Below are 12,650 nucleotides of genomic sequence, written 5' to 3'. Positions count from 1 at the left end.
GCTGCAGATAACAGCAAGTAGAATGTGCAGCAACTCAATGGGATTTATGTCATCCATCCATCCGCTTTCTTTGGCGCTTATCCTCACGAGGGTCACGGGGAGTGCTGGAGCCTATCCCAGCTGTCAACAGGCAGGAGGCGGGGTACACCCTGAACATTGAGACAAACAGCCCCACTTGCCATCACACCTACGGACAATTTAGAGTCTCCAATGAATGTTGCATGTTTCTGGGATCTGGGAGGAAACCGGAGTGCCCACCTGGAGAAAACCCACACAGGCTCGGGTAGAACATGCAAACTTCACACAGGCGCGGGAGGGATCGAACCCGGGTCCTGAGAACTGCGAGGCAATACTTTACCAGCTGACGCACCGTGCCGCCAAATTCATGTCATGTCTAGTGATTTATGTCAATGTTTAGGTCAAATTCGTTTACACAAATGAAAGGCTGACTCGTTAATGTAGCACCAAAAACATCACTAAACGTTTTTTTTTTTTTTAAAACACGGGTGTGCCTTTTCCTTAAAGAAATGGGCAGCCTGTTTCCGAAAGAGGCGGGGAGTGTTTACGTTAAACCTTAGAAACCATAAGCAGACATAAATCCCACACGTCTAGGTTAACCCGTCACCTTTGGCGCGACCCAAAACCGTGAAGATGAAGCGAGCGCTCTCAAACGCGTCTTTTATACCGACAAGATGCGCCTGAAGCATCTTCGTGGTTATTTATTGCCGTACGTACATCGTCAAAGATTCATAACAATCCCTGACTGTACGGCACATTAATGGCGTCTGAATTTAAAAAAAAAAACAGCCACCAGGAAATGAACCTCGTTACCTTTATGTTAAATTGTTAAATCTACAACGAGCGCGGCAGCCGCCATGTTGCACAGAGCGCCCTTTCACCACCTAACACGATGACCTCACACACAGACATGGTTCACCCAAATGAGGGTGTGGTCGCCCAGAGGTGGGCTACCAAAGTGGGGGTGGGCACGACTGTTTGTTTGTGTTGTCGATAGTGCAGAGCTGCAGATGAATGAATCACTGTTAAAGCCTACAACGTGAAACAGAAAATCTTTGTTTTTGTCTGTCTCTCTCTCTCTATATATATATATATATATATATATATACACACACACATATACATACAAAGATACATATACATACACATGTAGTGTTTACTTTCTGACCCATATACTGTATAGCATTCTGACTTTAATGATTTTCATTCGAACCGAGCAACAAGTCGGCAGAGATCTCACGCTGCTGGTGAGGATGTATACAGTTTTTTTTTTTTTTTTTTTTTTTTTACACTTGGTCCTGATGGGAAATTGTATTGAATCGTGTGTTTCTTTCCCAATTTTTCCTTTTGATGAAACCTAATAAAATCGGTGATTTCCTGATATCGCACATGGATCGCAAACACACATTCGCACATCCTCGTGCGCCAGGTGCGGCCTATTTCCTGTCTTCTCCGAGATGAAATGGGAACGTCAAAGTCGCCGACCTAATCACTTTCTAACCTGAAGCTTATCAGCGCTTCCTGTGTTTGATTTACGATCGACACGGGAGTGATTTGTGGTTTTCCTGCTGAATCTCCATCACATTACGCCTTGGCCATTAGAAACACTGTAGTAATTTTTTTTTTTTTTTTACTTCAAGATAAAGACTAATTTATTTGGTTTTACACTTGAAAGTTGGAAGTTATTGAATAGTAGTACATATATTTATTTGTGTTACAATGGTACTTTGACTGACATATAATTCATTGCGTCTTACAACATTCGTACCGCAAATCATGTTTTTGCCGTTTTGACGTGATTCTGTTTTGGCCCCACAGATAACAGAAGTGTTACATTACTACCGTAATTCCCGGCCTACAGAGCGCACCTGGTTACAAGCCTCACCCTGTACATGTGTAATGGAAATACCATTTGGTACATACATAAGCCGCACCTGTGTAAACGCCACAGGTGCTCACATTGAAACCCACATTGAAACATGAGATATTTACAAAAAGACGGCGCATCGAGAGTCTAACGCTAACCGGTTTCAAAAAAAAAAAAAGAGAGAAAAAAAAACATGCCGGTAAAAATCACTGAGACAGGGCAGTAACATGCTAGCGCAGCGTTAACAGGGCCGGACCGATAAAAGTCACTTCGTCAGCACATATATTCCACCGGTCTCACTCTTACCTTTTATGCTTGAGTGCACCCTTGCGGCCGTTAAAAAAAAAAAATGCACAAATTAGCCGCATCACCGGATAAACCGCAGGGTTGAAAGCGTGTGGAAAAAAAGTCGCGGATTATAGGCTGTGAATTACGGTAAGTGAGTTAGTTACCGGCAGTAACAGTTGTCCTTTTTTGAAGTTGTAAAGAAAATAGATGTGTGAATTTTGTGATTGTCTGACTACATGTGTTGCTGCCCTGTTTGTGTCCAAGATATGTGTTCCTTCCAACAAAGCTAGGTTTGTTAGCCCCTCTATTGCCTTTAACATCATACGTAACCATTAAACTAGCAGAGTTGTGCAATGTATTCAGTTTGCTTCAATACAGTGTGCAATTTTCTTCATTTTACTTATGTTTAAAATTCCACTGGGAGCTTGAAGCCAGCACTTTGCCTTACTTCTGAAGAATTTTTCACTACCCACTGCTTTTTGTAAGTTCACTGCTCGCAACTAAGGGAAATAATGCAGAGTGATGGCTTGTAAGGCAAGGTACGCCTGTATTTCTCATTGGAAAAAAACGTGAAATCCAAACAAATACCAGGTTAACAAGCACGGGGAAACAAATTGCGTTCAATCTGTAATTTAAATGAATGACATTGAGAAGCAAAATAAGACAACCAATTGCTGGATGATGGTTGGATGCCTCGAAAAGATCAACCTGCCCGACGTTAATAGTGATTGATCTTCCCTAATTTACTTGGAAAACAGTCAGTGGTGACAATTGTCAACATTCCACCTGTTTGAAGATTTATGGTGGCAAATTCCCGTGTGGGTGGTCAACAGTGAGTTTGGGCCAGCCACCGACGTCACGATTGGGACACGAAGCGCAACGAAGGCCAATTGGGAAAATATCTGAAGCGCGCATTATTGGTGAACGCAAATACAGTAAATGCAGTCACTGTGATTTGACAGGCGCGGAGGCGCCCGCGCGCCATCGCAAATCTGCACAGTCGAGCACGAAAAATCACGCGCGTAAAATTTGTTACAAGTAGAAATACATAGATATTGAAATACGTGGCTTATTTTGTGTAGTCTTGACCAAGGTTCCCTCTAAGATGTGCCACTGTGCAAATGCGCACTTGTCCCACACTCTAAACGCACATGAAAACCGATGCAGCGCAGTGAACCACAGCCTGACGTCTTTTTTTTTTTTTTTTTTTTTTTAAACATGGAAGCACTGCTGCTAGTTTACTTGACACCGCCCCCCTCCGTTCTTAAAGGAGTACACTCAATTACAAACGCACACCCGCAACTTTATATCTGCGGGCATGACTGGTGGACCACACCAGTAAATTTATATCTGCGGGCATGACTGACCACACTCGTACTTTTTTCAAATGTGAGTGACTGGTAAAAATGTATTTCATTCGTGACAGAAGAAGGGGGAAAAAAAAAGACTAATGTGTTTGCCATTTAGCATAGCTTTTTCTACGATTATTCTTTTTTGAATCATCATATGTAAAGCCTGCTTTAGCGGTTTAACATTTTTGTTGAAATTGTAATGTAAAATATCACAATTCTAAGTAAGTTATGTATGCATACACTATGTTAAATTTGCTGAAATAATGCAAACTGCATTTGCAACAGAAAGTTGATATCACGAAAATGAAAAAATGATTGTACAATATGTTCCAGAATAAATGTTGGCAATATGGCGAGTCCATCTTTGGAGTTTATTAAAACAATATGTTCATTAAAGAGTCTACAATACAAGCACCAGCGGCGCTTTCCAAAGCCACTCCGGGCTCCGTTGGTCATCTGTCATCCATTGTTGGCCTCTTAATCCCACGGCTAACGCCAGCGCAATTAATCAGGGGTGGTTTTAAAATTAGCCCAGCGCAATTAAAAAGCGGCGCCGATGCCTAATGAAGTGACCTGAGCGGTTATTAAGCAATTCGCCCAATCAATGAAGGGATCAATGATCACCAGCGACCTTTGCAGCCCGGAGCAGATGGACGCTGGGACCACACTAGCGAGGAGCTCCTCCGGCCGCTTTATGACGCAGACAGATGGATGATGCGATTGCAATGGCCGCCACCTCCTCTGCGACTCTCCCCTGAAGCAAAGCTTTTATTTTGCCCCCCTCCCCCAAAAGGACACTCACTAAAACTAAAACCAAAAGCACCAGATTACTAGTCCTCTCTCGATTTATTAGCATTAGCTAATTGTGGTTAGCATTTTTTAAAATGCGGTTTGCTCCATTCACACATTCTCGAAATAGTTCTTTTAAATTAAAAAAAATATATATATATATCCTTATTTTCAAGTGCATATACAGTAGTGCACATAAAGCTTTTAAGGATTCCCTCCTCCCCCCTCCACCACTCTGGGGTGCGCTTGTGACCCCAGTTTGACCAGACTTTTAGGACAAAAGAACTCCACTTTCTGGTCAATCACACACCCGCCTCCTCCCCTCAAATTGGAATCATTTTAAACTCCCCCAGACTCCCCCCCGGTCCCAAACACCCAGAACAACACGATCTTCCAAGTCCACCCCCAGTGTGGTTAAAAAAAAAAAAAAGGCCAACAGTTCAGAGAAATGAATAATTGTGTAAAAGCGCCCTGCCAAATCACATCTTCAAAATTATAATTTGTTTATAAATGAACAAATATAATTCACGTATATATTAAAAAAAATGATTGGCTGCCCTATGAAAAGCTGGCTGAAAACATTTTAATACATGCAAAATTAGAGTGTCATAAAGTTAGCATGATAATTTAGCGATTTACGTAAGCCGAATGCCCAAAACATCCATCCATCCATTTTCCGAGTGGCCAAAATTTTTCTCAAATTCTCCATTTTAAAAAGGTTTATAAAGAGGATTTATGCGTTTTCATATTTTTTAAGTTTTTAAAATGTGGTGGAAAAAAAAGGAGCAGTGACACAATCACACTTAGCTAATACTCGTATGTGTGCTTACGCCAGCTAGTCGCCAAAATCCCTTTTTTTTTTTACCAGTTTAAATTAAATATAAAAATGATTGCAGGAGGGAAAACAGATTACAAACCTGAATCCAGAATTTGTAATCTTAGCCAACGGGCAGCTAATAGTAGCTAACCGAATAAATAGTTACCCTATGTAGAAAAACAACAGCTGTTCAAGTTTCCCCAGTGCATGCTAGGCTAACAAAAGCCAAACTTACTAAACATCAACTATGTTTCTTACCTAAACAATTTTACACAAATGTTTGTTTTATTAAACTGCTTAAAAAGTTGAAGATTTGTTTCAGACGTAGAAGGTGAACATAACATGATCACATGCGCTTAGCTGTGTGAGATACCGTATTAGCTTCTTAGCACAGAGAGTCAATGAGACAAAATTATGCCATAAAGTACATTATATAAATAATGTATGAAATAGTCACTAAAAGGTGCAAGGATAATAACATTGAAGTTTGAACTGGGGCACATATTTTTCTAATAATAAATCGAAAATCATGAAATAAATGGCCGAGCGAGCACTCCAGAGGATCAGTTTTGAAGTGAGCTAAACTTAAAGCTGGCATTTTCCACTTGGTTGGACCCAAATGTTCCCAGGAAGAAAGCTTTAGCCACTTCCCATCATTTATTAATAGGAAAGAAAAAAAAGTGCCTGTATGGGGCAGCATGTGTTTAAATGGATCCACTTTTGGGGGTGATGTCACTGCCCCCCCCCCCCCCCCCGTTCGCCCCCAAAACACACCGACATAAACACAGCCTGCGTTTCCCTGGTAGCACCGACCAGCTGTCTCTCCTGCTGCTCTCAGCTGATGGAGCACCGAGGTCCACTCGGGGTTGGTGGGGGGGTACGCGGGGCTCCGACAGCTGAGCAGATGCAGAAAGCCTCGGTGGCTTTGCCGGGGAGGAGCTTTTTTCCCCAGCCACCCCGCAGCCGTCCAGCTGCCCCCGCCACCAGCTGTCAACGGCGACCACGGCAAACTTCTCCCCGCACCGAAATCATCTCAGCGCTAACGTGTCTTACTTAAAATGAGCCACCCCCGCTAACCTCGCCCCGGCAACCCCCTTGAACTATGACCCCGGGGGGTGACAAAGAGCTGATGTGTTTGCAAAGAGATACTGATCAGCACACATTGAGATGGAAATACACGACGCGCTATGATATGATCAGAGAAAGAAGGTCAACACATCGACTCGTGAGATTGTGACGCCATCACTGATGTCAACAAAAACAAACAAACAAAAAGACAGAGAGAGAGAGAGAGAGACAGACAGACAGAAAAAGAGACAAACAGAAAGAGAGCGAGAGAGAGATTAGTGAAAGTCACCTTACCAAACATGAATTACTAATTTTGTATTAAGAATGTACAGAAGGGGAGCATATTGTATTATATATATATATATATATATATATATATATATATATATATACACACACACACACACACACACACACACACACACACACACAATTTTTTTTTCACATCCTGTAAATTATTTCCATCCAAACTGCACATCATTTTACCACTTATCCATCATGCTTTTCATTATGTATTTAAATATGTTTTTTTTTTTTAGTCCAGGGGAATTCATCCACTTGCTCTGTACAATCATGTATTTTTATTTTGCATATGACAGAAGGAACTGATATTTTCAGATGCCCCCACAGTACAACACAGGCACCAATAAAGCTGGTGTTATTTGTATTTATTGTAAATCTACATAATTAATAATTTCATATAAAAGTGAAAAAAAATCAGATGCTTATAATCAGTATTTTTTGTATTCGTTATTTCTTTTTTATTTCAGTTTAGGAATATAATTTGTATCGATGTTTCTTTGCTGGAGGTCATTAACGTAGGGGGCAGGCTGTCGGTGCATTATTGATCTGATCATACACAGATTATACACAAAATAATTGTGAACTTCATTTTTATTAGAATTCAAATAATTTTTAACATCTGAAAGAACTTACAAATATTTAAAGTGGTGGTTGCAACATGATGGAATGCTAACGGCTCGACAAACAATGCAAGCGATATGCTCGTATTTACAGCATTAGAAATATGTTTTAGCAATTCAAATATCTTGAATCTGGCACACGTACAAATATTGACACTTGGTCATACTGGAGGATTCTGCTCTGTTGTGTGGGGGAGGGGTAAGGAAACGTGAGTGGTGCGTGCGGGATGGAGGGCGGGGGTACTTCGGGGTCCCAGATGGATAATGGATGGGAAATGCGTTTCCAGATTGGGACCCGGCAACGATCCCACCGTCTGGGCTGCGACCCCCAATTATGTACCATGAGGTTTATCAGCAAATATGGCAATTTCCAAATGTTACATCTTACCATCTGACAAGTCGTACAGTTTTTTTTTTTTGTTTGTTTTTTTTTTTAATATCAATCCCCCTCCCACCGGCTGTGGACAACCAGTCCTCTAGGGGCAAAAAGTCACATGAATTCTCAGTAAAGCAACAAAAGCATAGAGTCATTTTCACAAAGTATTTACAGGTGTACTTCACTGTAGTTTTAATGTTAAAATAAGGTTTTTCATGCCCAGTTTTAGTGTAGTCATTAGCACATTCCTAACACCGCCACGTGGCCTAACCTGCACACATACAGTAGCTTGTGACGACGATGGCTATACAATAAACGGGGAGTCCTCGGGTCAAGACGGTCTCGACCTAAGACGTTTCGACTATACAACGCCCGTCCCCCGTCCCCCATTTTGTCCGTGTTTGTGCGCCGGGAGTATCTTTGCATTTTTCGCCCTCCTTTTTAGACATTATGCCCGCAAAGAAGAACGCTGTGTCTTTTAGCAATGCTTCTGCAACCAAAAGAAAATCCGTTACCATGGAAACGAAGCTCAAGATCATAAAAAGTTTGGAGAAAGGAGAGACATCGACATCACCGAGGCTTCAGTCGGTCGACCGCATTGACAATTATTAATGATAAACCCCGTATTTTAGCGCATGTGAAGGGTTCCGTTCCTATGTCGGATACAATGATCACTAAACAAGGTTCTTTGTCGAGATGGTGAGGATTGAGGACCAGGTTCCTCCGCAATAGCTCAGCACCGCCTCCCCTTCTTCTTCTCATCCACCTCTTAACAGTAAAGCTCAGTACATCATATTTATTTCAATGAATTTGTTTTTTAATACAAAGTATTTTGATGTAAATTCTGACTTTATTGGTGGAATCCAACTTGAATCAAAATTCGAGTTAAGTCGCTACTGTCGGAACGGATCTCAGTCGTAGACCGAGGGCTCCCTGTATTGTGTAACCCTTGCATGTACTTTGCTTTCGCAGTGATTTGTAAATACTAAAAAAAAAAAAAAAAAACTAGCATCCGTGCTTTAACCCGTTTTGGTAGCAATCAAGTGGTTGTTTAGGCTCAGAGTATCCCCAGAGCCTCCCCGGGCCCTGAACACCCCACCATTGCATCTAACATGCCGTAAGGTGAGCTACCGTAACCCCCCCCCCCCCCCCCCACTTTACCTGCTGCCTTCGTCACACATCAGCAGTCCAGTCCAGTCCGGTGACTGACTACATAAAAACGGAAGCAGCTGGCTATACGGGACACACACGGCAGACCGCGTCACCTTGTTAGTGTGTTTCCTGGTGGTCCCGAGTGACACCCGCTTATCCCCTCCACTGTAGAACTCGCCTCAAAGCCAAATGGGTGGTGAAGGAAGGCTTTGTGTGGGCCAAATTGTGACAGTTTCCACTCTTGGTGTTCATACATACCGTACGTTGTGTGTGTGGGGAGGTTCGCGTATTTTGTGCGCGAGTCCATTTGTTGGATGTGTGGGTGGCATTTGGGGTTGTTTTGCTTGGTTTGAGTGCCTAAAGACGTCTGTGCCGCATTTCAGGGGATCAAAAGTGCTCCATAAATAACACCTGATTGAATAATTGATATTCTGTAATGTTTTGCAAATATACTCGTGCAGAGATTTTTAACGCTAGTGCCTGTTTCAAACCGTTTCAACAATTTTACATGCGCTTCGTTTTTCAAAATACGAGTCGTCAACGTACAATAAAAGTAGGCCGTCGCTATTGAATATTTTTAGAATCGATTAATCGACCGGTCAGATCGAAAGTATCCACCCATCCATTTTCTTAGCCGCTTATCCTCACGAGGGTCGCGGGGAGTGCCATCCCAGCTGTCAACGGGAAGGAGGCGGGGTACACCCTGAACTGGTTGCCAGCCAATCGCATGGCACATGGAGACAAACAGTCGCACTCACAATCACACCTATGGGCAATTTAGAGTGTCCAATCAATGTCGCATGTTTTTGGGATGTGGGAGGAAAGCGGAGTGCCCGGAGAAAACCCACGCAGGCACGGGGAGCACTTGTAAACTCCACACAGGCGGGTCTGGATTTGAACCCGGAACCTCAAAACTGTGAGGCCAACGCTTTCTAGCTGCACCACCGTGCCGCCAAACATTTGCAAATTTCTCATTTTTGTATTTATAACACGATAATAAAAATATGTTTTGCTAAGAGGCTGAAATCAGAGGATTTGGACAATTTTGAGCACATCAATGGCTCAAAACAGTGAATCGATAAATCAAAATACTTGTCATTGGATTTGATGATCATTTGGCTGTTGACAAATTGATGAATCATTGCACCGATATAAATAACTTCCTAGAAAAAAAATGAAGGCGCTTTATTTGTGGTCAATACTTTGCCTTTGTCATTCACATCTCAGGCTGCACTGATTTATTGTAAATAATTTGTATTGATGAAATTGATTTGAGCGACCCGTGAGAGCACAACAGGCGATTTTAGCAGCTGTTCAGCAAACGTCGGATTGATTCTGTCCTCCGTCACCCGCCAGCTGACCGGTGGCGTGAAAATCAGCCACACGCTACACGCCAATGACGCTCAAACACGCCCGGCGAGCGATGACCGGCCACGCTCGTGTTTAACGTCACTTCCCGTGCGGCCGAGGAGCAAGAAACGACAAAAGTGTTGCGAATTATGAATATTACAACACATACTGTACACTGCTGAAATCCATTCCCATATAGTGAAATACATTCATTCATTCATTTGATCTGTTTTACTTGTGTGTGCCTGAAATGCGTCGTCGCCGGCCGGCCTCCAAAAAGGTGCGAACGCGTCATTCAGACCCCACAGGCAGACAAAGGCCAGGCGACGCCTCGGCTGAGTTCTCACGCATTGGCGTGAGAGCGCCTGACATGCGGAGGTGCGCAAAGCCCACACAGGAAACGAATTTTGACAGTTTGACCAAAGGGGGCCTCGGGCCGAAGCGCCTGACCGAGTCCAGGCCGGAGGAAGAGCGAGGAGGTGAATAAGGTCCTGTTCGCACGTACAGTATTACAAACTTGATTGTGGGACAAGCAGCATGGTCAAATGGTGCTTTTGCATCAAAATAATATAAAACACAGGTCCCCCAAAAAAATTGTGGGGTAACCTGAGTGGGAAAATGCGTTCCGAGAGTCTTCAAATGAATCATCCGAGTCGTCGCAGCCAACGACAAACAGGATGGATCGTTGAATTTCCAGAAACAAACTTGACCTCTCAATAAGTGAAAAATAAAATTGGTACACATTTGAATCTAGAGTCAATGATGGTGTAGTGGTACACAAGCCTACCTTTGGTGCGGGCAGCGTGGGATCGATTCCTGATCGGTGGTAGTGTCGATATCTTCCCTGCGACTGACTGGCGACCAGTTCAGGGTGGAGTCGGCCTTTCGCTCGAAGCTAGCTGGGGTAGGCTCCAGCTTTCCCGTGACCCTTGTGAGGATAAGCGGCTTGGAAAATGGATTGATATTTGAATCTCTCGATCGGCTCCAGCTTTTCCGTGACCCTTGTGAGGATGACGCGGCTTGGATAATGAATGGATGGATATTCGAATCTCCCCTCGATCGGCTCCAGCTTTCCCGTGACTCTTGTGAGGATAAGTGGGTCGGACAATGGATGGATGGATATTTGAATCACCCGATCGGCTCCAGCTTTCACGTGACCCTTGTGAGGATAAGCGGCTTGGATAATGGATGGATGGATGGATGGATATATTTGAATCGCTTAAAGACTTAAATTTTCACTTCATATTTTTTCCTTCGATGATGGTTGGCAGATTTTAAATACGTACAACCTTGAAGCTCATACCTTGCATTTTAAAATGTGCAATGAAGAAAATATGTATTTTTTTCAGTTAATATGCATTATTTTTAAAAACGACTTGTAGCCATGTATTGTATTCATATATTTCTTGTCTCCCAAGACCTCAGTGATGTATTTTTAGTAGTCATATCTTTTAATAATTGATACAGAATAATGGGTAGCTCTTAAAATGTTCATATTTTTTTATGGTATACAGATTTTTTTTTTTTTTTACCCCAGCCTAACCTGCCATTCAAGCATGAAACAGGAATTAGCCTGCTAGCAAACAAACAACAACAACCAAGGACAAACTTTGATGCTTTGTCGAGTCTTCTCTCTCTCTCTCTCTCTCTCTCGCTCTCTTTTATTTTATTAATATTATTGTTCATTAGACATGGTACGGCAGCCAACAACAAAAAGAGTCAAAGCAAACTCCGTAGACTTTGTTGGGAGGGGGCAACAGCTGTGTGGAACCCACCAGCAAGTCACCCCACTTCATGAAAGTCCCAGTGGGGGAGCCGCCTCTGCCCAAGAACCCCCCCGTGACGCTTTCCATCACTCCTCCCTCTGAGCTGTCATTTTACCCACAAATATCGATCCTTATGTGAGCTTATTCTTAATTCTGGGTAAACGCGGGAAGCTCCATAAACTGCTCTGATCCTGTCTTAAGGGTGTGGAAAAGTGTTTGCGCGGAGTAAACCATAATCCGACCCCCCCCCCCCCACACACACACACCCGCTGCCATGATGAAACGACAGTTCTGACCTCTTTTTGGTCAGCAGTGGTTTTTGTCTTTGAAGTGTATCGTGTCCGCCATGTTTTATTGCGTCACGTACCTTAAGTGACCTTGACCGAGGCCTGCGGTTTTTCGGACGTGGTCCTTGGCCTCCTCTGCGACTTCCCGGATGAATGGTCGCCGTGCCGCTAGGCTAAATTTTGTTTTTGGTTGACCACCATTTCCTTGTTTTCTTCATTGGAGGATATTTTTTTTCAGGATAGTTTACAGGAGTCCTGAATCTTTACAAATGGTTTTCGTAACCCTTTTTCGACTAAAAGTTGTCAATTACTTTATTCCTCATCAATTTTATTTGGCTCATGTGACTTTGTTTCATCCTATTTTGATCTCTCGGCTGACTCCATTTTGTCAGACAGGCTCCACTCCTTGATTGAACGGGTCCGGAGGTAATCAGGCTTGGGCGTGGTCACTGAAAATCAACCCCGCTTTCCATTTTGACAACGCTGTATAAATGCAAATAAATGTAAATAAAAAATGTAATGTAAATTGGCTCCTGGTTTCATTATTTTTGTGAGAAGATTTAAACGCCCAAATCAACACTGCCTCGGTCATTCTAT

At 42.9% G+C, this 12,650-nt stretch overlaps 1 long non-coding RNA gene across 3 annotated transcripts in view; it reads right to left on the bottom strand.

The window, feature by feature from the left end:
• LOC133502116 (uncharacterized) overlaps window positions 1–12,650 on the bottom strand; it is an 82,523-nt gene extending 69,873 nt beyond the window's left edge. For all 3 annotated transcript variants that reach the window (XR_009795364.1, XR_009795363.1, XR_009795362.1), the window contains exon 1: window positions 12,134–12,650. This is a non-coding gene — a long non-coding RNA (uncharacterized LOC133502116). The remainder of the gene's footprint in view (window positions 1–12,133) is intronic.

The sequence above is a fragment of the Syngnathoides biaculeatus genome, chromosome 6 (assembly GCF_019802595.1).
Source record: "Syngnathoides biaculeatus isolate LvHL_M chromosome 6, ASM1980259v1, whole genome shotgun sequence".
In the NCBI taxonomy this organism is placed as follows: domain Eukaryota; kingdom Metazoa; phylum Chordata; class Actinopteri; order Syngnathiformes; family Syngnathidae; genus Syngnathoides; species Syngnathoides biaculeatus.
The sequence above is the reverse complement of the archived record's forward strand: the minus strand, read 5'-3'. Positions and strand labels throughout refer to the sequence as shown.